Source organism: Panthera onca, chromosome D1 (genome assembly GCF_046562875.1).
Source record: "Panthera onca isolate mPanOnc1 chromosome D1, mPanOnc1 haplotype 2, whole genome shotgun sequence".
Classification (NCBI taxonomy): domain Eukaryota; kingdom Metazoa; phylum Chordata; class Mammalia; order Carnivora; family Felidae; genus Panthera; species Panthera onca.
In genome coordinates, this window is record NC_138348.1 from 21356552 (window position 1) to 21382283 (window position 25732).

The 25732-nt window shown below is 36.8% G+C and overlaps 1 protein-coding gene across 4 annotated transcripts in view; it reads left to right on the top strand.

Moving 5' to 3' along the window:
- Window positions 1-25732, top strand: part of LRRC4C (leucine rich repeat containing 4C) — a 1194683-nt gene that overhangs the window by 371134 nt on the left and 797817 nt on the right. The window contains exons 2-3 of one of the 4 annotated variants that reach the window (XM_060606421.2): window positions 3492-3578; window positions 5552-5601. The exons of the other annotated variants lie outside the window; for them this stretch is intronic. The gene's annotated coding sequence lies outside the window, so the exon portion shown is untranslated. The remainder of the gene's footprint in view (window positions 1-3491; window positions 3579-5551; window positions 5602-25732) is intronic. 4 annotated transcript variants of the gene reach the window in all.

Genomic DNA, 25732 nt, shown 5'->3' on the forward strand with positions numbered 1-25732 from the left:
TTTATATGTTCATATATATAATAAATATGTGATTGGCACAGGCCTTTTTGTGGTTCTGTAAAGGAATTATTCCTTTCAACGACCATTGAAAAATGATGATTCAGCTTTGTTCCTTACCTGCTTTCTATAAAACACTTCTGGAAGCTGAGTTTCCTTAAGATAATTCATTCACAATGGTTATTAGAAAACACAAATTATTTACAACTTTGCATTCATTTGTGCTTAAGAGGATTATGATAAATTTGTTTCCAGTCCTGTGTTAAAATTTGTATTTTAGAAAGAAAGATGAACTTTGAAGTACTTTTTTTTTATGTTCAGGTGCCCATATTTCAGTGATCTTATGAATCTGTTTAAAGTATTTGTTGTTGTTGGTTTTGTTTGTTTTAAAATTAAAGTCACTCAGGATACATTCTCTTTAATAATTTAGGTTGACTCTGGTCACTGGTGACTCTGGTGACTCCTGGGTTTTCTGGAAGGTGACTGGTGACTCTGGTGGCTCTGGTGACTCCTGGGTTTTCTGGAAGGTGACTGCACCTTAGTCCATCCCTATACTCATAAATTCTACTTCAAGCAAATTTTAGGAACAAGAGCCCATGGAATCATAGGTTTAAGAAATGGCCTTTAAATATCCTCTAAACACAGTGAACACAAAGACGGGAATGACTGTTTCAGGGCAACACAGCTTACAAGTGGTCAACTTGGGCATAGAATCCTACTCTTTAAAGAAGTCTGGTGAAATTCCTACTAGATAAAAAGTTCTCAATATTTTGTCATCACTCTGTGCTTAGAGTTATGGTAAAAGTTTTGTGACTTATGCACCACCAAGTATTATCTATAGACAGACTAATATCCTTCACATAAATATATTGCTGCTTCTTATATGCTTACAGAACATGCTATTTATTTAAATTTCAAAATGTTACTAAGTTAATACTATATTTTATATAGAGCAAGACATCATCAATTTAAGATACACTATTATGGGGCATCCGAGTAGCTCAGTCGGTTATGCATCTAACTCTTGATTTTGACTCAGGTCATGATCTCATGGTTTGTGAGATTGAGCCCCATGTTGGGCTCTGCATTGACAGCACAGAGACTGTGGCCTGAGCTGAAATCACAAGTCAGGTGCTTAAATGAATGAGCCACCTAGGTACCCCAAAATGCTTACTAATTTTAGAGATGTTAAGGTGTGAAAAATGACATCAATCTTAAAAAAGATAAAATATAACAGTACTGTTTTGTCTATGGATATGATACATGTTAGGATGTCCAATAGTCTCTCTTCTACAACAAAAACTTGGAACTACTGGGTCACTTCATACTATATTGATATGCAGGACTTACCTTCCTGGTTATGATAAACTGCTATCATGGCACTGTGGTGAAGATTTTCTGAGCCCGTGCATATAAAGCTTATAGAAGAATGTGTGGCACACAGAAAGCAGTCAGTCAATATCGGCTCTTCTGATTGAAACCCCCATCACCGTTAATACTTGTACTAGTATTGCAGGGGGGTACACTTATATAAAAAAGGCAGAGATTAGTTATGGAACCTTTCCCCCACCCCAAAAGTCCAAAAGTGATTGGCTGGAGGGCCAAGCATGAGAGCCCGGGATGAAGATGATGTGACATTTATATTTTTCCTGCCCCAGATATTCATCAGTGCTCAGGAGGAGTTGAAAATTAAGAATGTATTTGTTGTTCTCATTCTTGAGCATTGGCTGGATACCTTGATTTACATTTGTGCATATGGAAATATTCCTGAGCATCACTTGCTTGAAAGTTAAAAGGGTACAATTACACTGGACTGGTAAGCTAAAGTCTGGGGTGTTATGCATGCAAATAAAATGACTGAGTTGATCTTTGGTAACATTGGGACTTTAACGATTATTCACCAGTATGCTAAGCATTTTGGTGTGGAATTCTAAATAACCTTTCAAAAGCTTAGGTTTCAACTACTTAAATGAGGATTAAAACAGATGATAAAATCTGTTTTTATTTTTAAGCTATAAATAAATTAGAAAAAAAACCTTTGATTTTGGATTATATAAAATTTAGATAGAAGAAGGCTAGAAGTATCAACAGCAGAAATAAAACAGTGATATTAAGGATGTGTATTTGCCAAGCAATATGTTTAGCACTAATATAATATAGGATTTTTAATCCTTACAACTTTAAGAGACGGGAACTATTTGTGTCTTTACGAGACCTCCAAGGACACAGGCTCACAGAGATTAAGTAATTTGTCCAAGATCACACAGCTAGTAATACGAAGAGCCAGTGTTTGAAACCGGATCGCTTTGACTCCAAAGTTCTTTTTCTTAATCACTACACCATATGGTGTGTGCTTTTAGTTCACATTTAGAAGGGGTTAATTCTCTCTTTGCTGTTACTGGTCCCTCTGTTTCTTCTCTTGAGATGATCCCTTGATAATGTTTGTTCCTTGGCAACCCACGGAGTCCCTACAGGCATGAGCTCACATCAAGCCCCATGTTTTCCTTTGGAAAATGTTATTCAATACATATCAATTAATATGTGAGTTATTGCACTGAATACTTGAGAGGTTACACAAAGAAAATGTGGACACATATTCGGGAGTTTACAACCTTGCAAACATCAAAAGCACATGAGAGTGAGGAACCTTGCAAATTTAAATATTCTCTACAGATTCACTGAATAAAAGTACATATTTTATTCTCTTACATTTCCCCCTGGCATGCATCCCACCATTCCAAAATTGGACAGTCTATAATCTCTCTTGCCATCTTGTCACAATAGGCAAGTAGGAAAAACATGGCTGTTATCTCTGCTTTAATATGGTTTGTCAAAATTCTGGTACCATTGGGGTCTCTACAATGTCCATATGGTCCAATGCTTTGGAACCTGACGGTATAATCGTATCTCGTTAAGAGGTTGTATATTCACCACGACACCCCGCAGACAGAAGTCTCATTTTGCCATCATGGTGGTCCAAGAATAAATCAGAAATATGATAGGAAAGAGTGCATCTTCCTTCAGAGCTGCTCATTTAAAATGAGTGCGAGAATGCTGCAGGATTCCATAAATGTAGTATGTGGTACTGGGAAGCACCGTTTCGGGTGGGCTGATGAGTGTGAGTAAGTTAAAGCCAGTGAAACATTTGTCATCCATGCTACATTCTTAATCACATTTCATCTATAAGCTTAGTTTTTTATGGGAAAGGTACCAATGACAATTCCCTTGATAAATAATTTCCAAACATACCTGCTAGTGGATATGTAAATTGCATTTGACCACTTTCTATAAAATATTTCTCTTCCCAATCTGCTTGCAATTGTAGGTTGAGCAATAAAGTGACTAATAGAATCAGATCAAGAGCACTTTGTGGGGTAGCCAGCATTTCTTTGTCAGATATTGTCAGCTCTTTAAGATTTTCTTTGTAGACTGCTACATAGTTACCGCATTTAAAATTTGCTTAGAAATATCATATTTCTTTATATTTTGCACAGCTGGTGAAAAAAAAGTGCCCTAACATCAGCAGACCAATGTGACTTTTCTCTCATGCTTTGTTCGATTTTGATGCTCTGAGACACGAGGTATGGGCATTTTGTATTCAAAAGGGAAAACATATAATTTAGCAGCCAAACCACTCATTGGTGAAAAGGGATTTTATCTTTTGTTCAAACATATTATCACTATAATAAGCACCTAACCTAGCTATTTTTTGAGACCTCTGGTTCAAGGAGAATATTTAATGGGAGAAAGGCGTGGAGAAATTCAGCAATAGGTCAAAGGGAAAGAGAAAAAAAATTACAAGAAACCATATCAGAATATGAAAACCAAAGAAGAAAAAGCAGAACAGTAACACAAAGGATAAACAGGGAAGAAATATATAAAGCAGTAGGTAAGAGCACAAACTTTGGAGCAGACTCACCTGCATTGAATTGCTAGCTATGTCACTTGCTAGTTATGCGACCTTGGGCAAATTATTTCATGTTATTTTCCTCATCGCAAAATGTTAGTGATAATCCATGCCATTGTGAAAATTCAGTGGTGTTATGTGTGTGTGTTTATATATATACACACACACGTACACACATACGTATAACTTAGTTCAATGGCTGGCACAAAGTCACTACTCCATCAATGGGAACTTTCTGTAAGATTTAACTTTCTCTAGAAAAGGAAGGACATGAGAGTTATTGCGAGTGGTAGATAGGCAGACACTGCCGTCTGTAAGATCATTCAGGGTCAGCTATCCCAAGTGCTGCTAACCCCTCAACCAGTCTCTTACTTTATGTTAATACTGTTCCAGTTGCATATTTAGAAGCCAAGCAGGGGAACGGCCTGACCCACCCGTCAACATCCTATGTACCATGCCTCTGAATCTCCATGAGAGCTGAATCCACTATATGCATTTATCTGAGCTCACGCAGCTTTGTGGCATTTCATTCTCCATGGACTTCCTGGGAGCTGATTTAAGGTGCACACATCAATCAGATCCTAATCAAGCTCAAAGCCAGCGGCTTCTGAAGGGATGAGACAAGCGACCATTGAGACCAGTTCGATCAAGGTGGCCCTTGGGTTCAGAGGCCCCCACCTGAAATAAATCTGGAGAGTGCCTTTTAAATTCAATGAACACTGATGAAACAGCTGCCCATAGGGAGACCCTGACTGTACAGAATAAATACATCTATCCCAGAGCAGCCATAAATAACACCCTTTGGTTTTTATGCGTAATTAACACTGAGTGGTAGCTAGTAGCTTGGCTGAATTATAATGACAGATTCTACAGTTACTTTTGTGTGTCTTAGCTTCAGAATAAATAGTGTACAATTATGAACCTATACGCTATGGTGTGTGTGTGTGTGTGTGTGTGTGTGTGTGTGTGTGTGTGTATGAAAACACATTTTGTTTATTGCTTTATTTTATTCTGCATAGGCCTATTAAGTGCAACTTATTTTTGTAAAAAAACATTGAGAATCACAATGGTACAAAACCCTTTGGCAATTATTTTAAGCCAAAGTCTCCCTACAATAGTTAGATAGTAAGGTGAACTGAAATCATGATTGTTCTCCTTACCCTGTGGCATGTGCCACAGAGAGAACCGGAAGCTCCGCGGGCATAAACGGCTCCTCAGATATTCATGCCTTTTGAAACCTGCAAGTAATCTCTATGCTTGGATGTGCTGGTATGAGGTGAAGATAGCGGAGTGTGGATTCTCTGCTGTGTTTTTGTGGGACCTTTTCATTCAGCGTCATCTTGTCTATGTAAAATAAAAACAATTATCTCTTTCCATGCAGATGAATATTGTCTCCATTAAAATAATGCAGTTTTAAGTGCGGTCTGTTTCCTATGGAATTCGTCACATGTATTCTGGTTCAAAGGTCACTTTCTTGCTTTTTTTTTGGTGACACATTTGAATTAATGATTCATTTGACAGCTAATACAACTTCCCACTTAGAAACTTGACTGATAAATACAATAATTCAGAGATAATAATGTATCTTTCCTGTGAGTCTCCAAATAAGCTGAGGGTCTGATGATTTGACCTCTGGTTTCATTTTAGGATATGATTACTACTTTCAGGAATCCTCAGAAAATGCAACTGTGTCCAAGGTACTTGGAAGAGTATTGATGTATTACTGCCTCATAGACGTTGCAAATAATGTGTCATTAAGATGAAATGATGCAGAGCTTCAGAAGTTGTCACATTTTTGCCTAAGGAGACAACGAAAAAAATGAAAATTTTTGAAGTATTTGGCCATGAAAAAAATAGGGGGAAATGCGAAGAAATGCCAATGGGGGGAGTATACCTCTAAATGCAAAGACATTTGTCTAAGTCACAGCTCAAATACGAGCAGAAAATCAAACACTTCCTGGTCTAGCCTTACTTGGTGATGATGATCACTTCTCAGAAATTTTGAGGGCCAAGTATGGTCATAGAACTATGATATTTGGTTTAGTCACCTACTCTACCTGTCTCCTCAGTTTCCCCACCTAGAATAAAGGAATAGAGATAGCTGTAATATGTTCCTTAGAAGGTGCTTTGGAAATGCGGTTTATAAATGCTCCACAGTAGCATTTACAGACATAAACTTACTTTTTAAAATATATTTATAACTTTAATGTTATATCATAGTTTAAAAATATTATAATAATTTTAGAGGAAAATACCTGAAAATTATATATATATATATATATACACACACACGTATACATACACTCTCTCTCTCTCTCTCTCTCTCTCTCTATATATATATATATATATATATATATATAGTAATTTTTTTATATCTTTTTTTCATGTTGATTTAGTTTTGAGAGAGAGAGACAGGGCACGAGCAGGGTTGGGGCAGAGAGAGAGGGAGACACAGAATCCGAAGCAGCCTCTAGGCTCCAAGGTATCAGCACAGAGCCTGAAGCAGGGCTCGAACTCACGAACTGTAAGACCATGACCTGAGTCGAAGTTGGACCCTTAACTGACTGAGCCACCCAGGTGCCCCTATATAGTAATTTTTTACATGAAGGTAATATAATCATTTATAAGGGAATCATCAGCAATGAAACCGTTTCTTGCTAAAACTTAACATCATTGTGTTGTCTTTATGATAAACTCACTTTTAAAGTTAACTTCTGGAATCATTTTGGATATAGTATTAACAAAACAGAAAGTTACAGTTATAAACCCTGAACACCAGAAGTCACTATGACTTCCACTATGAGTATCATTATGTGATGATGATGATGGTAATGATAACAGGTCAATACATTGAAGAGAAATGGATACAAACCCAATCTCATTTGTGGGTAGAGGGAACTGAGTGACCTTCTCAATATCCCTAGAGTTTTGGGAAGAGGTGGAAATTGCGTTTTTCGAGTTTACTTAGGTCTGATCTCTTCACAATGTTTGTTCACTCATAGAGAATAGCTCAGTGATAGAGACTTGGAATCATTTTTCTGAACTTACCTATTCAGATATTGCTCCATATCATTTTGCCCTTATATTCTATATAAACCACCCACATAAGGCATTTTCTTCTGTAGACCACACATTTGTGAATCTTTTTTTTAATCTTCAATTAGCAAATAGTTGAAAAATACAATTTAACATTAAGTATTAAACATATCTATTCCTTCATATATTTGGACCTTATTTCTGCCCAAACTCTGAACTTTTTCCTTCATGACTGGTCACTCTCATTTTTGTCTCTCAGGGAGATACTGCTATTTTCTAGGAAATATATAATGGAGTCTCCTTGCAACTCTAAAACAACTTCTCCAACTGTATTATACAAAGCAATCTGACCCCCTCCAGAAGCTGTGTTTAGTCTCAGTTACAAGTGTCTACATAACCAAAATGTGGTAGGAGGAAATGAATTGAGGGAGATAGCTTATGGCCAAACATATGGGCCTTTTAGACCATGTAAAGATGTTGGGTTTTATTTCTGGCAAGTCGGGGAGTTAGTTGGGGGTTTTGAATAGGGAGAAAGAAATGATCTCTAACATATATTTTGGAAGTATCACCTTGGATGACAAGTGGAGAATTCACTGTCTAGGAGAAAAAATACTGGGGGCCAAGAAGCTAAGTGGGAGGTGACTGCATTCAGACAGGCGAGGAATAATGGTGGTTTGTACACATGTGTCTATTAGCAATAGAAGTGGTGGGAAATGATCAGCTTTTGGAAATATAGTGAGGGATACAGCCTGCAATATTTGCTTATGGACTGTAGATAGCATGTGAGAGGGAAAAAAAGTTTTTTTTTTTCCCCTTCATCTACTAGAAAGATGGAGTTGCCAATACCTTAGATGGGCACTGTTGTAGAAAGTCAATTTGGAACAATGGGCAAATTGAGAGTTTGGTTTTAGACATGTTTTGTTGCAAATGTGTATTAGATATTCCAGTAGACATGTTGAGTATGAACTTAAAGATCAGAATTTGAAGCTTAGGCATTAGCTTCGGACTGCAGATTGAATGTGGCATAGACGCTATTTACATCCACAAGTTTGGAGAGAGGAGATCCTCAAACTACCCCCTAGGATGCTTCAGTGTTGAGAGATCAGGACAAGAGGATAGGATGCTGGGATGGAGCAGTAAGTGTACAGGAGAATGAAGAGAGACTTGTGTTCCTGAACCCAAGTCAAGAAAAGTAATTCTACAAGGTAAGAATGACTTACTCAAAAGTTGCTAAGATGTTTGGTAAGATTTTGACCAAGATTTAACCATTGAGTTGGTAAGCTGGTGGCCTTAACAAGAGAAAAATTTGGAGAACTTTAAGCTGAAACCCTGACTAGAGTGCATGCAAGGCTGAATGTTAGGGAACCAAGGACAGATGATGCATATAGACAATTTTTGGAGGATTTTGCTATAGAGAAGGGGGAAAAAGTTGAATAGATGGTGGCTAGAAGGAAATGTGGACTTGTGGGAGATTTGAGATTTTTGACAAGTTTTGAACAGGTATGAATATGTTTGATGGAACATATAGCATATTGATGATGGTTCAGGGGAGCCTGAAAATGTGATTGTGTAATTAAAAGGGACAGTTGCAGAAAAGAAGCCCCGGGTACTCACCAGGGCTTACCTACTCACTTACCTACTCAGGTACTCACTTACCTACTCAGGTAATGATAATACTTACTTGGCAGTAATGTTGTTAGTGTTACATGTAGGTAAAGTTGAAAGGATAAAAAGGGGAGAGAATGAATGGCTCGTCGTAGAGGTTAATAAAGCCTGGCTGTTATCATTATCATCTGGAAATGCACATTTTATTTATTCACATTCCTGTAAATTTATTACAACAATATTTTCTTACTGAAAATTGAAGTTGTTGAAAATATGTGGAAGAAACTTATGAGAGCCATTGGCAGTTGTCACTCTCACCTTCACTGCTGGTATGGATTCTCTCAAGGAGGGAATGTAAAGAGAACAGCCTGTAGCAAAGTGACTCTTGAGCCTAAATACCTCCTGCAAACTGGCTTCCCCATGGCTTCACTGACAATTGATGGAGGGGAGAGATAGATCCTGGAGCACTCAGCACAATTCTCTTCTCCAAGGCCAGACTTGGATTTCCATGTCTATTGAAGCCCATTTTGGGAATTGGCTTTCATTATAAGTCTTTTGTTTGTTGGTCCAGTTTGTGGACAACCGTGCCTGAAATGAGCTTAACCTGCAAGGTTGTGAGTTTAAAATCATGCTACTCCATAATGAAGGTCATTGCTGATGGACAAGCAGAGAGTTGGTTGTGAAATTGCAGAGTTTTCAAGGACTTTCTATGAACTCCAGCTGTAATTCCAAACTGGTATTTCAGTAAGTCAGAAAGGATTTAAAATGGCCTATTTCCCCTGTTCTTTCTGGCAATTTCCTCTAAGCACTGATTATTTTGTCAAGCCTTTTGAGCTCAACGCTCTGCCTATAATATCTGCATCCTCTGATGGACTGTGGTAAGGGCAGTAAGTGTTGGAAATGAAATGTCTTGTTTATTTAAGAAACGAGTTGAAAGTGAAACAGGGTTTGCTCTTCTTTGGGGAAGACTGAGTAAATGCTAAGGAGAAGTAATTGGGAGTCTTTATTTTAATATGAACAATCAAGTGCAGATAATCCCTGCATGCCCAGAATGGCAAGGCAAATGATTTCATTAAGAATAAGGAGCTCCCTTAAAATGAAGCAATCTCTGTTTATATTTTATTCAGGAGTTTTAAGAAGAGTCACATATTAAATATAAATCTATCATCCTTCGTGCCTCTGTGGTTAGTAAATGTATTGACTCTTAACGAAGACAGGTTTTAGTTATTAGCACTCTAGGATTCTTGATCTTGTGACATTTCTTTTTAAAACATAAATAATATATATTTAAGACATGGGACTGAGGTCAAAGAAAATCCTGGCAATTTGTTATCAGTGATAGCTGATCTGAAATATTCTAGTAATATTTTAAACATTATTTATGTCTGAAGTAGTATTTTTTAAATAAAATCATATGCCATGGGACAGGTGTTCACATACCCTGCAAAACTTTTATTACCAGAACAAAGCAAGATACCATGGGTCTTATTTATTATGAGTGTGTTGGAGGCAGGACTATTCAATTCCATTGAATAAATATTCTTAAGCCCCTTATTGTATGCTCAATACTATACCGGGTTGGCACCAAGGGCAAACAGTGGGGGAAAGGGAAGAAATGGTGAGAATTACAAAGTACATATAATACAGTCCATTTTTTTTACTTAAAGATCTACAAGCTCTCAATCTATTTATGGGTAGTTAAAACATAGAACTAATGGCAAACAATTCTATAATCAGACTACTTCATAAAAACAGTAACAATCCTAATAAAAATGATCAGAATGGTTGTAATATGTTTGATTTCTTTTCAACAAATGTAATAGGAAATACAGGACTGTACATTTTATGTGGAGCATGCAGGAAGGTGAGTGTTTGGGAGTTGTTCGATAGAAAGAAATATAAGGAAGAGTGAGGCTGTGCAGTTATGGAGACTAAAGAAAAATGAATAACAATCAGGGAGAGTTATATAGTAAGCACTTCCATCCCAGAGCATGTGGTCAACTAAGCCAAGAGGAAGTATGAGGAATAAACAGACATCCACAGCACTGCTACAGTCCTCCATGCCTTGCTACATTCTGCTTTACCAATGTACTCTTCCAAATATGAGCATGCCAGGAAGAAGCACGTATGGACCAATATTACTTTTTCTTATATTGTTACCATTTCCTATTTATCAAACACAAATGAGCTACTTTACATTTCAAAGACACACAATGAGCCAAAACAGATGAAATATAGGAATTTAGTGAAGGCTTAATAGAGAACAGAGATTTTGTCCTAAGCCAGAAGAATGGAGTTTGAATAAATAGAATAGATTATTCTCAAATATCAAGAAGTAATGATATTCAAGACTGAACTGTAGCATCGTCAGTATTCATAATTAGTGTTATGTTACAGCATGTTGGGTGACTGGGTGAATTAGTAAAGAAACAAAACAATTTTTGTTGGTTTGAGCACCTGAGAATTATGAAACACTGTTTTTTTCCTCAAGAGCATTCTGCAGGGATGTAGACAAAGCATGAGACTTAAAAATTAAAACCAACTGGGTATAAATCAAAGAATTGTCTTTTCAACTATATAATATAGAGTGCCATCTTGATTACACCCTTCCCACACTACCCATCTCTAGTGCATCACAAAAGCTGCCAATTCTATCTGCAAACCCACCCATTGTCCACAGCCATGACTATAATCGAAGGTAGTAGCAGCTCTTCCTCCGCTTACCATCACATGGTTGATCTTTCTTAGATCATCCTCTACATGGCAGCCAGAACAATCTTTTGAAATATAATTCCAATCATGTTCTTTCCCTGCATATGGTCTTCCAATGGTCATTAATAGAATTAAAAAGAAACCAAATTATTTACCTTGACTTCCAAAGCTGTTCCCTAATTCTCTGACCTCACTGGACACTATTCTCTTTTCATTTACTCCACTGGGGCACGTTGGTGTCCTTCTGTTTCTAAAACATACTAAGATTATGCTTTTTTCTCGGCCTTTTCCCTACCTTTCCTTTCTAATTGGAGCATTCCTCCCTAGCTCTTCAAAATGGCAGGTGTTCTCACACTCTAAGGTGCTTATTTCAATGGCTGTTCTATCTGTCAGGCCTGCTCCCTGAGATATAGCATGCTATCCATCACTCCCTATCATATTACTTGATTTGCTCCTTAGCACTTATGAGTAAAAGAAAGAATCCTTATTTATGTGCCTCTCACACTCTCAGCTAGATCCTTAGCTCAGTTAAGGCAAGGATAATGTTTATTTTGTTTCGTATTATATCCCCACCGCTAAGAACAATGCCTAGCCGTGTTATTTGCTGAGTAAATAATATCTCTCATGTAAAAGGGGGAAATGTCTACTTTGCAGGATTGTTTAAATGATGTGCCTGGCATACTCCCTGACACAGCACTGATGGTGCTCATCAAGGATTAATTCCCCTTTTCTGACCTCTTAAATATGGGAATATATTCTGCTTTAAACTATTGCTATGGGCTACATATTGGTTTTCTTGGGGCATCATAATAAATTGCCACAAACTTGGATGGATTAAAATGACAAATTTATTATCTCATAGTTTTCAAGTCTTGAAGTCTGAAGTTATGGTGTCAATAGGTCCTTGATCTCTCTCTGAAGGCTCTGCAGGATGATCGTTTCTTACCTTTTCCCATCTTCCTGTGGTTGCCAACAATCTTTGGAGTTACGTGGTTTGTAGCACCAGCCTTCTAATCTCTGCCTCTATACTCATGTGACCATCTTCCGTCTGTGTGTGTTTACCTTGTTTTCTCTTCTTATAAGAGCACCAGCCATTGGGGTCATGTCCCATCCAAATTCAGCCTGACTTCATCTTAATTAGTTACATATGCAAAGACTGGATTTTCAAACCAAGTCGCATTCTGAGGTTCTGGGCACATAGGATTTTTTAAAGGACACTCTATTCAACCCAATACTGGCTGCTGCCCTTAATATTATAAATTCTTTGAGTGCAGGGGCCATGGATTTCTGCTTATCATTGTACTTCCACAGTACCTAGCTGAGTGATTTCCTGGATTTAGTGCAATAAATTTTGATGTATTCTTTTGGGAAAAGCTTTGGTGGGCAAGCAGTTAAAGAAAGAATGCATTTGCATTAAAATATGTAACAGAAACTTTCATCATATGAAGGAAAAGACAATACACCAATTAGAGCAACTAGTCACATGACAGCTTAATTTCTCCCCATAGGAAACCATGTAATTCAACACTTAATTTCTGTGTAATACTCTTAAAGCACCATAAGAATATATTAATAACAAGAAGGTATTCTGAGTCAAATTTGGGGTATTTCCAATCACTTTGGAAAACCGAAGCACATTTCTCCTTCTATATTATTAATTTATATCTACCTTATTATCAATGTTGATTTATTTTCATAGAACTATAGAATCTTTAGGTCTGAGGAAACTTTATAACACCTGATGAAGCTCTTTCACTTAGCTAATACTTGAATCCCCTTATGTCATCCCAGGTCCTTGTCCAGCCTAAAAGTAGCTATGTCTTTTTTCTAGAATATAAGTACCTTGATGACAGGAGTTATGTCTCTTTTATCATCCATGTTATTCCCAGCACCCAGTATAATGAGAAGCATATGGTGGGCATACAATAATTATCTGTTCAATGAATAAAAGTATATCAAATCATAGATTTTAGGAGAGGGGTCAGGAGTGACTGGATGCCAGATCAGGTAATATATAGTGGAGATTGGTTCCAAGATTTATTGTTCGTACCTTTTCTTTTGCATTATTTTTTCCACACATGCAAATGTAATGCAAAATTACAAAAGCTGCATCAGTCCCTGACTCTGTCCCAAATTCTAAAACATCTATCCAAGTTGGGAAAAATAAATTTTTATTCTTGCTCCATATTTGTAGTTTTCTCATCTACAGTAGCTCCTCACCAAGAATACGCACAGTACAGTTTAATAGTCCCACGCCTACAAGGGATGGCTGAGATGAAAAGCTGATAACAATTAAAAAGGGGTAAGAGAAAAGTTAGATTCACAAACAAAAGGCCTGAACTAAAATATTACATTCCCTCTGTGCTGATGGTGCATGGGAAGTCTAGTGGTGTCCACAGGAAGCCTTGTCTTTGGAATGGTACCTACACTGACAGATTTTTCAGTAAATGAACAAAATTCGCCATTCCCTTGTGGGGTTTCCCTCACACATGAGAGCATGTGACATGTCCTTCCAACACACTCCCATAATATCTTGTGCTTCTCTTTTTACAACACTTATCACACTTGTAATTATTTTTATATCTGCCATCCTTCTGAACTATACACTCCATAGGACAGGGTCTATGCTGGTCTGTCCATGGCCACATCCCTAGTGTTCAGCACGGGGTCTGGCATGTAAAAGATAACCATATGTTTTATGGAGTTAAATTTAACTGAGTCACATTGTTGATCCCAAAAGGCAGGCTTCCCTCCCGGATGAATCAATCAATCCAAAAGACAAGTTGCTTTCCAAATTACAGTAGAAAAACACCAAATTCCCTTAAAGTAGTTCTTTAATTGGGCTTTTCTGCAGATTTTCAGTCTTCTTAAAAGTATGTTTTATTTGCTATTCTTCACACTTCTTGACAGATAAAGTCACCCCAAATCATGTATCTACTGAGAAGTAATTTAGTTTGGCTCCTTTACTTATAGATTAGAAAGTGGCCTTGATTAAAACAATAAATATTAAAAACAATAGAGGTTCAAAATCTCTATTAGAATGTAAAGAAGAAGAGACAATCAATCAAATAACTTTAATTGATTTGATGCTAGATCATTGGCTACAAGTTAACACCACAGGTTATTTAGGGCTTTGGATTGAAAATGAAGTAGTTTCTTTGGGTCATATTTTAATCATCAACTTTGGCATTGTGGGCTCTGTAGAGGTGTGAGAAATAGTTACATTTGAGTATCTTCCAACACCACCCCCTGGATATTTAGCATTTTCAAAAGCTTTTGATTTATTAGTTAAGGAACCAGGAAAAGTTTCCTTGAAAACTCCTTTCTCTGAATATCTTCTGATAAGGAGCAAGTTTTAAGTTCTCTGTTAAGTTTTCTACCTTTCCTCCCGTGTACTTATAAGTTGTCTGGTAAATGTTTATTAAATTGAATTGAATCTCTTTCTCTGCAGACAATTGTCATATTACTCATCTCAAAAATATAAGAAACAATAGCTTTCCTTTCTCTTCTAGTCAAAAGTCATTATGAGGGAATGGGTAACTGGGGGTGAATAATCAATCATTCATAATGGTTCCAAAACAAATGAGGATCAGAAAATGCACAGGAAGAGATTTGATTCAGACCTATGATTCAAAACTGGATTAGCAGTTCATACTTGTGATCACGCATTTTTGTCTGATGACTGTTCTGATCTTAACTAATGAGTAGCTCCAGTCACGCTATTATATGACTCAGTGAACAGTGCAGATGACTTAACATGACAATTAAGTTCTAGAATTCCCTAACACTGGGATTACCAAAGTATTTCCCACAACACAGGAGACAAGCAGAAATTATTGTGCTTAAAACCATTTCAGTTAAAATGCACTAAATATTCTTTGGAGTTAACATTATTAAGACTGTGAAGACTTGAATGTTGTAAATAGTAAAAATATAAAAAGAAACATATTAACTCATTTACTTATTTATTTATTTATTTATTTATTTATTTATTTATTTATGAGAGTGAGCGAGCGAGAGAGATAGAGAGACAGACAGACAGAGTGTGAGTAGGGAAAGGGCCCAGAGAGGGAGACACAGAATCTGAAGCAGGCTCCAGGCTCCGAGCTGTCAGCACAGAGCCCAATTCGGGGCTTGAACTCATTGACCCAGAGGTCATGACCTGAGCCGAAGTGGGACACTTAACCGACTGAGCCACCCAGGTGCCTTGTATTAACTCCTTTTAAAATCACCTCAACCTAAACTTTTATTAAATTGAGTAATACAATGCTTTCTATTCTAGAACTTCTTCAGGGCTTTCCAAGTCACTGCAATTCATTCAGTTTCTACTTACTATTACTGTATAACAGCATTACCACGAACTTAGAAATTTAGAAAACATACATTTATTATGTCCCCATTTTTCCAGGTCAGGACTCCAGGCTTGGTTTAGCCATGTCTTGTGTTTCAGAGTTTCACAAGGATGCAAGAAAGGCATCAGCTAGGTCAGGAGTTTCATATGGCTTTGGCTAGGGAACGATCCTCTCCAAAGCTCACACAGTTATTGGTAGAATTCAGTTCTTGACATCTTTAGGGCTGAGGGTCTCAATTTTGTGCTGTTGGCCAGATGCTACCCTCAGTTCCTTGCCATAGGAGCCTCTTCATCATGGCCACTTGATCCATCAGAATCAGCAAGGGAGAGTGTCCTACTAAGAGGAGCATTTAATCTTGCATAATGAAATCGGGGGAGTGATGTCACTCCACTTTTGCCATAATATATTGATTAGGAGCAAACTTACAGTCCTGCCCACACTCAAGGAGAGAAGTGACATAAAGGTGTATGTACCCGGAGGTAGAGAAAACTAACAGTCATCTTACAGGCTTCTGCCACGCTTGGTCCGTGAAACAACAATCAGTGTCTTTGCCTGGTTTATGGCTCTGAACCAATAGATCCAAGAAACATGTTGCTTGATTTTCAGAGGGGCAAATTTTCAATTAAAAATGTGTGTTTCTAGCAGTAACTAGAATTTGATTTCATGGATTGGTAAAATTTGGTTGAGAAGAGAGAAAAAAGAAAAATGAACTCATATAGGATTGACAACTTTTATTTCACTAAAAAATATGTACAAGAAAAACAAAAAGCTAGTGTAGCTTTCTTAAACAGAATGATCAAACACCAAATAAAAAGGACAAAATCTCAGAATAATGAATACCCCTTTTTAACAAATATACTTTCATTTTAAAATTACAGATTTTTGTTTGTCTCTTTCCACTACAGAGTGGTGAAAAGTTAGTCTCCCATTTTTCAGATTGGCATTTGAGAACTAGTGTAGTGTAGAAATGAGATTTTTTTTTCTTTTAATAATTTAAGAAGTGAAACATGCTTAGAACTAAAGAAATTGACTAGATTTACAACTTAAATACTGAGCAAAATGAAACTTTTAGATATGAAAGTGAACCAAGACCATTAAAGGAAACAGATGGAATAGATGATACCAGATGCCAAAAAGAAATGAGCAGAAAGTAGGGCACTGAATTTGGCTCTAAGGTCTTTGGCCATCAAGTTTCCTTATGCAGATGACAAGTTAGGATAAGAGAATGTGTGACTCTAACTGAGAAGAGATTTTTTTTTTCTTGCACTTGAACTCAATCAGAATTTAGCCCATAAGTTATTCTGTGAAGGACTCATGTTACTTACAGTTTTATAGAATTTTAAGCTATGTATTTTAAACAGAGGAAGTAATATTTCTTCATACCTCTCCATTATTCTCCTTTTTACCCTTTTAATTGTTGTAATTGTTTGTATTACTCATAGTGGGTAGGGTAGACAGAAGACAAAGGCTGGGTAGGTGGGTGCTCAGAGACAATATTTGGTCCAAGGTATATGTGGTTTCTGATGTTCTTTCCCAATACAAAGTAGAGTCTAGAGGATTTGAATAAGTATTTTAAGGATTGAAAATTGTTTAATTAATTATAATTTCCTCTGTCTCTGTGTAACGTAATTAAAAAAACTTATTAAGCTACAATTAACACACGATAATCTTTGAAATATTAACTTTCTTTGCCTTTAATGTATATTTTGTTGGATACTAGAGCATGCTATGCTATTGGCCTAAGGGAAGAAAGAGGAGAGAGATACAGTGATGAAGAGACCAATGGTTTAGAGTAAATGAGAAAGACAAAGTGACAGTTAACAAAGAGATCCAGGCAGGCCAGAGAAACACAGCTAGAGAAACTGTCCTGGGAGAAAAGAGGTAAGAGAATCATAGAATCACAGCATCTAAAAGCTGATCATCATAAAAGAATGAAGACGAGAATGGAATTCAGACTGTCTCTGAAGAGCATGGCTTGAGAAGGTATTGTAGGTGCCAGCTAAAAAATAAAAACAAAACAAAACAGGTTATTAGAATATAATTGATTGTTTTTTTCCTGCCCTGAGATTCTTAGAGGGGCTACCTTCCAGATGTGCTCTTTGGTAAGCTGAATCATTTGTGATAGAAATAGTTGGGTGATTCATGTGATTGCTTCAGGGATTTAGAAGTTAGAGTAAAAGTGGAATTACCTTTCTTCCATTTCTGTATGAGTGGAAATAGGATTTGGTAAGGCTAATCATAATGATAAAATACTTGATATTGTATTCATTGTTCACTTCTTTGTAATCCAAACATGCAAGGAAGTGTACAACTACCTAGTGAAAGATTATCTCTATCAGCAAAATACCAACGTTTACGTGTTAACTGTCTCAAGAGATCTTTATGAGGTAGAACAATAGAGGACTTTTGGATTTTTATTAAGAGCTCAAGAAACCTTGGTCTCAAGCTTCAGGATGCATATTTTGTGGGAGGTTGGGAATTTTTTTTTTTTTTTTTTTTTTTATGGAAAGAAGGGTGCAGAGATTCTGACTCATTAAGCTGGGAGAAACTCTAGAGTGTAAAATTATTACAAACTCTCAGGGTGAGTCTAATGAAAGTAGTCAAAGGCTCATTTCTGAGAGACATTGTCTTAGAGGAAATCCCTGAAATTAGTCTGGAAGTAATTCTTTAGTTGCAGCTTTCTTTGTAGGCAAGGATTCTAGAACTCATTTTAAGAACCATGATTTATTAAGTGCTGCTATACTTGGCATTTTTCATGTATCTATATGCAATTGGACCTCACTATATGTGTTCAAAGATTGTAATAGTATATTCAATTTACAAATGACTATGCAAGCTGAGAGAGGTTCAGTAAACTTTTCATGGCTACAGAGATATTAAGTGATAAAATTATTATTCAAAATTATTTTTGACTGCTTCCAAACACTGTATCCCCCCTATAATTTGATGCCACCCAGAATGCCTCCCTGACACTAACTGCTACTATAAGTACATTTGGAGTTATCTGACAACTCCAGATAATACAGTATCCCATCTGATGTCTTTTTTTTTTTTTTTTAACGTTTATTTTTTGAGAGATAGAAAGGGACAGATCACAAGCAGGGGAGGGGCAGAGAGAGAGGGAGACACAGAATCTGAAGCAGGCTCCAGGCTCTGAGCTGTCAGCACAGAGCCCGATGCTGGGCTCAAACTCACAAAGCGTGAGATCATGACCTGAGCCAAAGTCTGAGGCTTAACCAACTGAGCCACCCAGGTGCCCCTCCCATCTGATGTCTTAATCCCATATCCCATCTGATGAGTTAATCATGTTCTCATGGGTCATTGGTAAACTCTGTTTTATTGATTAAACAAAGGCTTATTGAGTGTCAACTATATACCAAACACTGTTATGAATACTGGACAGACCAGTAAGATAAAGTCCATACCTTCTGGAACTTTGCACAATGCATTTATATCCTCTCTGTCATGGAAAGCTGCCATCTAGGTCACTGGATTCTCAGTCTTCGTGTCCGTGATACTATTCAGAGCCACGTAAACATAATGTTAGTGCCCAACAAAGAGCATTTTTCTCTCTTAGTAAGTGACAGAGAAATTCTGTTACTTCTAAACACAAAATACATCTTATAGCTGTATACTTCTCCTACACTTCCACTTGGTACAAGCCACCATTATCTCTCACCTGAATTAAAACAATATCCTACCAGCCACTCTCTCTGATTACACTTTCGCTTCTGCCCAAAGTGTTTCCTACATGGCAGTAGTCTGAATTAATGGAATTAACTTTCCAAAGCCTAAATTGGGTCGGGGTATGTCACTACTTCAATCCCTTCCATAGATTCCCATTGTTCTTTGCATAAAACTCAATACTGCTTACAATGGCCTCCCAAACCCAACCCAATTCCAGCACCCAACTCTTCAAACTCATTAGAAAATAGTCTCCCTATTGCTTGCAATTTTTCGGTCATTCCAGCTTCTTTATTTCTGATGCATCAAGCCAAGTCCCTTTTCAGGGCTTTGGACTTATTTCCTCTGACTGGGGTATTCTTCCCCCAGGAGGATCCATGTTCCCTCTGAAGAGTTCACTTTAGTGTCCATGGCACCCAGTACAATGTCTCACACATAGAAGGTACTTGATTTATATGTACAGTGTGAAGGAACAAAAGTTCAGGATTTTAAATCCTTACTAGAAATCTGTAGTCATCACAAAATGATACCAGAGAGCTTTCGAGATGAATAAAAAGGCAAACTGTCTCCAGGTAACTTGTTAGTTATTATACAGGGAATGCTAGAAAATTTCAAGAACTATTTCAAGGTGAAAAAATAAATAAATAAATGAAAGAGGAATTAAAGCTAAACTTAGTCTTAGAACATTTCCCCTTTCCCACGCTGCTCGCTTATTCAAATTGGAATTTATTCATCTGCTCATTCACCTACCTTTTCATGAATACGTTAGTTTTTAGTATCTACATCTTTAGAAGAGAAGGTTAAAGATGTATTTATTTTGTTGCCAGGTAATTTTTTTTTCCCTGCCAATGATTTTAGTAGCCAGAAGAAAAATATGACTGGGATAAAGATAAGTGTTAGTACAAGTCTCAGTACAAAGATGAGAGGGGAATGTACTGTGTGGGTGATCTGTTGATAAAATGCTGTGGGAGATCAGAAAAGAGAGAATAACTGCACAGAGGAGTAGGGGTTAGTTGTATAATTTGACCACAAAGGATAAAGGACTCAAAAAGAAAGATGGATGCATCCCAAGTAGAGGGACACATGAGAAAGTTAAGCAAAAAGAAAGTCTGGGAAGTTTGGGTTCCCTGGAATATAAGAGGCCAAGAGGAATAGTGAAACATAGAAAGAGATGAGGATTGAATTTGATTATACACCATCCTGACAAAAATTACAGGGAATTGAATTTGAATTCTGTGATTAATAAGAAGTTACAAGCATTTTTTATTTGAACAAGGAGTGGGGTTACCAAAGCTCTGTCCACAGTGGCTGCACCATTTCCATTACTACCATCACTATAGGGTAGTTGCAATTTCCCCAGATCTTTGACAATGGTTGTTGTTGTTGTTTTTACTATTATTCTTATTAATTAACATCATCGTCCTAATTGTATTCAGTGGTGTCTCATTGTGGTTTTGATTTGAATTTTTCTAATGAATAGTGATGTTGCATGTGCTATTGGCATTTTGCACATCTTCTTTGGAGAAATGTTCATTCAAAGCTTTTGACAATTTTTAAATTGGGTTGTCTTTATGTTGTTGCGTGGTAAGTGCTCTTTATATATTCTGTGCATATGCCCCTTGTCACATCTATGATTTACAAGTATTTTCTCCTGTTGTGTGAGTTGGATCTTCACCTTCTTTGTGATGTCCTTTGATGCACAAAAGTTTTAAATTTTGCCAAAGTCCAACTTATTTATTTTTTCTTCTTGTTGCTTTTGGTGTGTTATCCAAAAAGTTGTTGCCTAATTGATCATCACTAAGATTTATACCTATGTTTTATTCTAATATTTTTTTCATAATATTAGCTGTTATATTTTTATCTGTTATCCATTTTGAGTTATTTTTTGTATATGGTTTCACTTTGGGGATCCAAGTTCATTATTTTACAAGGAGGTATCTAAGTCCTATGTAGTCTTGTTATTCAGGAGGGTTATGTCCTCAATTTGCAAATATTATTATTACTGTCCCTTTAGAATGTAATTCATCACTTAAGATCTGCCCAATGGAAGTCAGTTCTAAGGAGTTTTATTTTGTTTGCTTATATGGCTAAGAACTATCACATTCTAGGACTACTTAGCTCTCTCTGCAGCACAGTAATGAAGATGGGTAAGTGGCTTTGTTTTCTAAGCCACTTTTTAACATGAAACTGAGTTTGTCATCTTCTGAGAGTTACTGATCACAGCAGTTACCAGCAGAGAATGGCAAACTAAAGTGCCTATGCTAGGCGTTTCACTAGTCTCGCTCCCAGCTAACTGATTAGTTGACACACGGTGTTCAGCCTCAAGATGTGGACAATTTATATTTTAGTTGACAAAAAATTAGAAATAACTATAAGCTATGGATCTACAGAGTTATTTTGAATACTGTACCCATGACTGTTCTATCCCCATTTGTCTTCTTCTTTTTAACAAGTGATTTCTTTAATCTCCTTTCCTTTGGAGTCCGACAGTGATATTAGTGGAGTTGGTCACATAACATATATGTAGTCTCTAAGCAGTATTCTGTTTTCATACTCCCTCTGGGGCCCAAGAATTAGAGCCAGAAAGGAATAATAAATGGTCCCTCCACTTATTGGCTGTATGATCTAGGTTACTTAGTATCACTAAGTCTGTGTCCTTGTCTGTTAAAAAAAAAGGCAATGATCCTTTCCTTACATAGTAGTTATGAAGAGGAAAGGAGATGAACCATGGTACAGAGAACCTAACCCAAAACTTAACCACTAAAAACACATTAGTGTTACATTCATACTGTTATGAGGATGAAACATAATTTTTATTTTATTACCATTTCAAAGAATAAATTAACCATTAAACCTTTATAAAATGAAGATATTAACCATAAATATAGCCAATTCAAGTATTAGGCTAATAAAGCAGAGATAGTTCTCTGCTCTTTTTTCTTTCTGTTGATCAGTTCACTGGTCTTTAGATCTTAGGAACCAGGATGAAAAATTAAAGGCATATGTAGTTCTTTAAATTGTGTGTTTATTAATTCCTTGTATTGGAAGCAATGGCCACAAATTGAGAAGGGTATTGTGAATTTTGTATGTTATTAAAATTTACCATCTGGAAGGCAACATTGTTCCCTAGAGTGGAAAATACCCACAGGGTGCTCTTTGACTCACCCCATCAAAGACTGACTTCTCACTGAGCTAGGAAAATACTTTCCAGATGGAAGTCAACACCCTATGACAGCTGTGCCTTCGCTGCATTACATAGAGATTGCTAATCCAGTCAGAAGAGGGAATCCTTGAGCCCTCACATCACATGAGTTTAGTTTTTCCCACTAATGCTTATGAACTCATCATTTGCCTTCTCTCATCCATTCAACACCAACAGAACATATATCTTTACTTGAGGTTAGCAGGGACTTCCAGGAAAAGGAACATTTGGATGTGGCCAACTAAAGGCCCCAGCATCAACCTTTCTGTCTCCACGGTCTGAATCTCTCTGTCCATTCAGTAAGAAATGTTTACTAGTAATTATCTTCCTACTAACTTGCTTTCAATTGTCTGTATGTTGTACATATTCCCTTGGGAATGAACAGGTTGGAGAAATGTAACAAGAAAGGAGAAGGAAAGAGTGGGTTTGTTATGAAGTCAACCATTAACTATGCTACATGGGCTTGCCATTTAACCATTCAAGCTGCCTCAGTTTCCTGACCAACAAAATCAAGGAAGTCAAGTAGAAAATGTGTAAGATTTCTTCCAACTCTAAACTCTGTATGTGAGTAATTAGGAAGAAGTAGCCTTTGTCTTAACAGGAAATTTATGAGATTAAATGACATCAGTATACAGTTGTGGCCAGTGAACAGCAATCAAAGGAGGGAAACAATCAGTGATCAGTACTTATTTTCGAGAAATGCTTATTGAAATGGATGACAGGAAGCATCTAACTAAAGCTTATGCAAAATGAGAGTTAACTATAAAAAAATTCAGTGTTAAATATTCAAGAGAGAAGAACCATAGACTTCAGGTGTTCTTTCTTATTGCACATGCTGAAATAACCCTGTAACTGTTCTGGTTCAACTATATACAATAAAGATATTCCAGAATGACTTGTCTTAATACAGCTACACTGAACCATGGAAAATAGCATGACATTCATAAGCAATTTAAGTTTCTTTACCTCATGGAAATATTAATTTCAGTGGAGGCATCTTGAAGACAGTTTTTCTGTACCAGTGTATCATATAGTTGCATTCCAAATAATGTGTTGTGAAACGGGTGAATATTTACTCTGTTCTGAACTTTCCACACCTATTTAATGCCATTAAAGCTGAGCATGGTTTGCATGTATGTATGGTCACCATTTACATTTGTAAGTTCCCTGATGGCAGTTAACAAATTTGATTCTACTATTATTCTCACTGAGACCTACCTCCAGTCTGGTCAAAGGGATATCACTCCAAAAATGATGACTGATTTTCTCTAATTATTTTAAAGTCAAGAAACTAGTCAAGATACACAAGCGGCATTTGGGGAAAGACTACTCTGATTTTCTGAATTCTTCCTCCATGCTAAAACCGTTATCCAGATGACTTTGGTGAATTTTTTGGCAAAACACATTACCCTACCTTAACAACAAAGATTCCCTTTGTTTGTTTTATATGCTTCCACCGCTATGACATGGTGCAAAGTTTTTCTTCATTTCTTCTCTTGTTAATAGATTGTACATAATTTCTTTTGCACTTATGCAATGTACCACCAATAACATTAATAATGTTGTCTATCTCAGATTTTCCTGAGGACATGTGATACCTGTAAATTAACTTGTAAGAGATCACCTACAGGAAATGACAGTTTGTTGAGTATCAAAATGCAAGAGTCGTCTTTCTACTGTACTCTATTATGTTTACATGACAATGGGTTGGACTGTTCCATATACGTTGTGATTGTGGAAAGTGCTTTGACCTATCAAGATTCTCATCTATGAAGTGGAGACTATAAAACCTTATCTATCATTCTTGGTGGTTGTGAGGTTCAGGTGAGAAATATGCTGAAAAACAATGGAAACTGTATAATCCTGGACAATGCACACTAATGATTTCGACTATTGTTATACATGATGATTTAGTGTCTCTATGATTTTGACACTTCTATATCATGGGAGTAAAACAATAAAAAAGGTTAAATGTGATAGTTTAGTGTCAGACAGCTGTGGGTACAATGGCTCATTTTATCACTATTTGGCCTTGGGTAATTCATTTGTCTGGTTTCTCTAAGGCTTAGCTTTTTCATCTATAAAATGGGCATAAGAATGACTAGGTATTCTGAAGGTGTAACTGGGGTAATGCATGCAAATAACTTAGCCTGACACAGAGTAAAGTCTGAAAATTATATATAGATACCTGTATAATAGATATATCTATATAGATATCAATGATAGGCTTGGAATGTAAATGGGAAAAATAAGCCTGGAAACAAACTTCCTTATATAGCAAGTTTGAGGAATACAAGTGACATTTACTGGTTTCAATTAATAAAATGCCCTACTCCCATCCAGCATCTCATTGGGACAGAAACAAGCTGCTTATAATTCAATAACATTCTTTCTAGGCATGTTGATGGTTTGGTCTAATGCCATAAAGTATAAAAGCCAAGAGGGTTTGAGTGTCTTTTCCTAGAACTTGCCTATTTGGGGATCCAAGTCTGCCTCAGAGAATCAAGTCTTCCTGTGTCCATTCTGGTTACTGCTGAAACATAAGAGGGAACAGATCAACCCTATCAAATCAAACACTCCAAAATAAATCCCCCTCCCCCCATATCCCTTCTTATTATTCCAAAGGTTCTATTCTGTGTCATCCTTTTTGGGTTTCTCTGAGGCTTGAATAAAATAAATAAAAAACAGGTGGCAATAGTTCATTGGAATGCAAAGGTACAAACTGGAGGCTCCTTTTATCTAGTAGTTGTTTCATGGCTCACAATTACCATCCATGCCGATTAGAGCAAGATAAATGTCTTTCCATGTGGTAGGAACTGAGAGACAGCTGCTCCTTTACTACTAGTCGTTTATGTCCGTGATTTGTCTGAGGTTTTTCATCTATTATTTCACCCAGGATAGAAACATTTAACAAAAAAAGAAGGTATTCCTGTGACTGACACAAATTAACATGTAAAATATGGGTCAGCATGCAATTCCGACTATTATTCTATTGCCCATTAGCAAACTGGAGATTTCATTACCCGGCACAGCTCCCTGAAGATCTAAGAGAAAAATGATGTGGGTGAACCACAGAGAAATATTAGAGAGAAGATGATAAAGAAGGGAGCTTCAGGGAGGTGGAGAGAGCAGAGTTGCAGCAAGGAAATGTGCATTAGACAGTGAATTATGCTTCAATTTTAATCTTTCCACCTACACTCCGTATGGTCTCTCCATGTGGCTCATTTTTGCTCTGAC